Consider the following 5485-nt stretch of genomic DNA (forward strand, 5'->3'; position numbering starts at 1 on the left):
GCATTGAGTTATCTGTAATTGTTTTGTAGTCCTTGTTATAATTTGCATAGGATGATCTCTGTCAGGATTGTTTCACAGCTGCGTTCATTTACAAAGTGAAGGAGATTCCCACTCCCATCATCTTAGCCAGTTTTATCTATTGATGTCTTGTCTGTGACATAGCGGACAGTATAATTTCTTTTCTATTTATTTATTTATTTATTTATTTATTTATTTTTCTTTCTTTTTATTTATTTATTTATATTTGAACCCAGGGCCACTCTGCCACTGAGCTATATCCCCAGCTATCTTTATTTTTTATTCTGAAATAGGGTCTTTCTGATTTGTTGAGGCTGGCCTTGAACTTCTAACCCTTCTGCCTTAGCTTCCAAGTCACTGAGATTACAGGCATGCATCATCAACCCAGTAGTCAATATAACCTCTCATGACTAGTTCAAAAGATAAAATTCAACTAAATTACACCTGAAGTCTGCTTTCCTCTACAAGTTCCCACCCAACATCACACTGCCAGATCAACTTACAGGCACAGGACACAGATCAACAGGATAGGCACAGTGGCACATGCCTGTAATCCCAGATACTGCAGAGACTAAAGCAGGAGCAAGACGCTGTCTCAAAATAAAACTGAAAGAGTTGGGGGTGTAACTCAGTTTAGAGTGTCTCTGATTCAATCCCCAGTACTGAAAAATAAATGAGAGAAAATCAGAGATAAAAGGTTAATTTAAAAGGTTCATAAAATGGTCAGTTTCTACAATGAACAGGATAAAGACAGCATTACAGGTGTGGCAGAACAGTTAGTACTATAAATTCTAGCAAATTTTAGAGAAAATATGATAATAGTGGTCACTAAACAGTTCTATATTTACTGACGAAATTGAATTTACAGTTAATCTCCCAACAAGGAAAACTCCGGGCCCAGACGGTGTCACTGATGACTCTTTTTTCTTCCCACATCTCATTGGTGCTCTGTGGCAGCAGTGACAGGAGCCACTGTCATGACTGGCACCTGCACCCGAGGTAGCCGCATGATGTGACACCCCACCCTCCTTCCCCCACTCCTCACCCTGTCGCTGCCTCTGTTGAACCCCCTTTGATTCCCATGAGACCCCCATGCCTTTCTTTCCCCTTTGCCTCTCTAATGCCACACAGGAGAGAAAACACACTTCTGAGTTTGGCTTATTTTGCTTACATAATGGTCTCTAGTTCCATCCACTTTCCTGCAAATAACTATTTCATTCTTCTTTATAGCTGAATAAAACTTCTTTGTGTGTGTGTGTGTGTGTGTATACACACACACATATATACACATATATATATACATACATACACACACACACACACACACACATATATATATATACACACACACACACACATACACATACATACATTATTCATCCACTGAGGGACACCAGGATGGTTCCATAGTTTGGCTATTGCAAATCATGCTGCTATCAACATGGGGATGCAGGCATCACTGTGGCAAGATGACTTTGATTCTCAAGGATTGATACTGAGGAGTGCATAGCTAGGTCATGTGGTGGTCCCTGCCTACTCTTCTGGGGAACCTCCATACTGATCTCCATGGTGGGATCATAGGTATCTGTCACCATGCCCGGCTGTGTTTGTTTTCAGCACTGAGAATAGAGCCCAGGGATGCCCCATTGGTAAGCTACATCCCAGCCCTTTTTATTTTATCTAATTGACTCAAAAGTTGCTGAGGCTGGCCTTGAAGTAGCAATCCTCCTGCCTCAGCCTCTTGAGTAGTTAGGATTCAAGTGTGTGCCACCATGCCCAGCCTCTGCTTCAAAAAAATTTTTTTAATCAATGTAAATCACCTTAACAGACTAAAGAGCCAGAGTTTGAATATGATGATTTGTTGTTTGCTGTTGACACTTTCCAGACTTGAGTAAACACTCTGGAGATAATGTTTCTTATTTGGGAGTGCTGTTTCAGCCCATCCATGATTCACTGTGGAGCTGTGGATGGAGACCAGCCCTTTGTGCATGCCATGTGCACTCTGCCCCTGAGCTGCAGGTGAGCTGTTGACCAGGTACACCAGCAGGCCATTGAGATCTAGGCGTGCAGGAGCTGTGCTGCCTCTCGAGCCCCATGACCTAGCAGATCCAGTGATGCCTGAGGCATCAGTGGCAGAGGGGACTGCCTGGACCCTCTGGCAGGCCCCATAGGTGAACTATAATGCAGGCCCTTAGGACTTTGGGGCAAGGCCCATGTTTATGTAGGTAAGTAGTCTCCTTTTGAGAACCAGCTTTTGGCTTGCTACTGGGGCCTATTAAGAGTTGCTTTAGGAGGCTGGGGCTGTGGTAGAGCACTTGCCTAGCATGAGTGAGGCACTGGCTTCCATCTTTAGCACCACATAAAAATAAATAAAATAAAGGCATGTTGTCCATCTACAACTAAAATAAATAAATAAATAAAGAGTTGTTTTAGTTTTAGTTGGGGGTTTTCAAAGAAACAGAACCAATAGGATATATGTGTATGAATATTCATGTGTGTATATACAGTTGGCTCACAGTTTGAAAAGTTACACTACAGCTGCTTGCAACCCGGAGAGCAGAGAAGCCTCAGAAGCAGGAAGGCCAAAGGTGCAGCCCCAGTCTGTAGTCAAAAGGCCCACAAATCACTGGAGGGCTGCTGGTACAAGCCCCAGAGTCCTGGAGTCATGTATCCAAGGGAGCAGGAAACCTGAAGCTCAGGAAGAACTGGTCTTCCTCTTTGGCGTTCCGGTTCCGTGTGAGCCTGTCCCGAACCACCCCCACCCCCACCCCCACCCCAGATTGGATGGTGAATGGTGCCTGCCCACACTGAGGATGGGTCTGCTCTTGTGTTTGCTCACTGATATGCCAGTCTTCTTTGGAAACAACCTCACAGACATGTTCAGAAGTAAAGATTTTCCAATTCTCTAAGCATCCTTCAACCCAGTCAAGTTGACACTCAAAGTTAACCATCACAGGGACTGAATGTTACCAGAGTCCTAAGCCAAAGGCCTGACTCTGGGGCTCTATCAGGTCTCCACTAGCCCCAAACAGCAGGTGGAAAAAGTAATGGTGATGAGCAGTGATTAGTGCCACTACCCTGGGAAGATGGGACTGTGTCCTCAGCCCTGTCTTCCAGGGGTTGGCAGTGGCTTTGAGGCCTAATAGACATGGGAATGGAGGCTCTGCTCAGCTGCTGAAGCAGGGGACCTTGATGAGGTGTGGTCTGTCCATCATTATCTCAGGACTGGCTGGGGGGGTCTTGTCAGAGATAAGAAGGTTGCTGTTACCTGGCTTAGTTTTGGTTCATCTCAAGATGTTTATTGATCAGACCAATTGTCCCTGGAGTGCAGGGTCACTCAGAACAAAGGAGACAGATGCAAAATGGAGGAGGAGGGGCAAGCAAAACTTAACAGTGTAAGTGCTTGCTACATGAATACTTAGCAATGGAGCACCAAGTCATTGAATGGAAAAAATGGTGATGTCCCCATGAATGTGCTCTAAAGGAGGGCCTCAGCTTAGCGGGGCTTCAACAGTCAAGTGCACAGGGCAACCTGGTCTGTGGATGTCAGCCTCTCTTCCCAGCCTCCCATGTCACTACTCGAGAGCTCATGAACAAAATGGCCACAGTGATGGGGATGGAGGTTACTCATGGGCTCAACAACATTGACTTCCTCTCACCAAGGCGGACCTGGCCACGGCCACTGCTGAGTGCCCATATGGCAGCAGTGGAGATGGATGCCAAGCCTCCCTATGGCATCCTTTCTTAGGGCATTACAGTGGACCACCTCCGTCATGGAAGGGCAGCATGCTGTTCATACTGGAACAGAAGCTCTGCATTTGCATTTGTCTTCCTGAATGCTTCGTCTCTGCCAAAACCACCATCCAGAGATTCATGGATGCCACGTCCCTCATGGTATTCCACACCACACCAATTCTGAGCAAGGAACCAGCTTCACAGGAAAACAGGATCACCAAGGGCCCATGGTGATGGAATTCACGGGTCTTGCTGTGCTGGGGATGTCATCTTACTCATCTACTTCTCTGGTGGAATCCAGAGTGATACAGTAATACATTGGTTAACGTCAGACACCATATACAATGATGGTCCCCTAAGATGATAATGGGGCTAAAAACTCCTATTACTCTTACTGTTCCTTTTCTGTTCAGATATAGAGATACCATTGTTACGGCTGCTCACAGTATTCCGTATAGTAACATGCTGTACAGGTTTGTGGCTTATGAACAAAGGTCTAATAGTGTACACCCCATGCCCAGCACACTCCTGCACCCAGGCTTTGCACATATACCCTGATGGGCACACAACACTGCCCAGTGAGGCATTTCTCAGACCACACTGCGTCTTGAAGAGAGGCAGGGCTGTGTGTGGTGACAGATGTCTCATCACTCCCTCCACCACAAGTCCATGATGTCCCAGAGGCAGTCACTGCTATTCCCTTCTGCAAACTTTTAGAAAATTTTAGTAGGAGAAGGGAGGGTGTTATGTGTGGGCAGGGGAGTATTTGGGGTCTGCCCTGGGGTCTTGCACATCTAGACAACAGCTCTACTACTGAATTGCATGCCAGCCCTTTTATTTATTTTGAGACAGGGTCTCTGCTAAGGTGCCAGGCTGGCCTTGAACTTGTGATCCTCCTGCCTCAGCCTCCTCAGTCCTTGGCCTGACTTACTACCATGTCTCAGAGATGTCCTTATTTTTGCAAATATAGGTGGAGATGCATTTACCCACCTATATTTACGAATGTTTATATATGTATATGTATTTTTTTTTTGTACAAAAACTGGTGCCTACCTCACACTTTAATACTAAATTGGAGGTCTTCACCAGTGTAGACCGCTGCTTGGTTCCGCCCAGAAAGCATGTGCACGGCCGTGCCCACCGTCATTTGGTTCTCGGTCATGTTTCAAGAGGGCAGAGAACGTTGTTCTCTGAACCACACCGGGGAGTGCCGCTAGGTTCCACTAAGTGGGTCAGCCACGTCAAGGAAAAAGCACTGCACGTGGAAGGACGCCGCAGACCCGCCTCGGAGCTGGGCTCCCACCAACCCTGTCATTCAAGGGCGAGAGCTAGCCCCAGCCGCCAGCCTGTCCCGGCTCGGTAACCCCTAAGTGACAACGGGGTATGAAAGTCATCCTATTTACATTTATCTCACTACAGGTAAAGCGCACCGTCGCTTCTATCGCCGAAAGGCGTGTGGATTTCGAGTAAGGCTTTAAGAACCGTCGCACGCCCAATCCAGAAGTCACTGCATGCCCTTTGCCCCAACATAACATGGCGCCCACCGCAGCTACTTCCGTGATCCCCGAAGATGAAGTTGTCCCCGCCAGCACCAAAGATGGCGGTCTGGTCCGCAGCCTCTCGTCTGCGCACACTCCGCTGGTCGCAGGCCGACTCTTGGTGGCCGCTCCCCGGGCCGCTCTAGCCGCCGCTCTCGGTGCGTGTCGCCGCCAACCAATCACAGGGCGCGCCG

The sequence above is a fragment of the Marmota flaviventris genome, chromosome 1, assembly GCF_047511675.1.
Source record: "Marmota flaviventris isolate mMarFla1 chromosome 1, mMarFla1.hap1, whole genome shotgun sequence".
Classification (NCBI taxonomy): domain Eukaryota; kingdom Metazoa; phylum Chordata; class Mammalia; order Rodentia; family Sciuridae; genus Marmota; species Marmota flaviventris.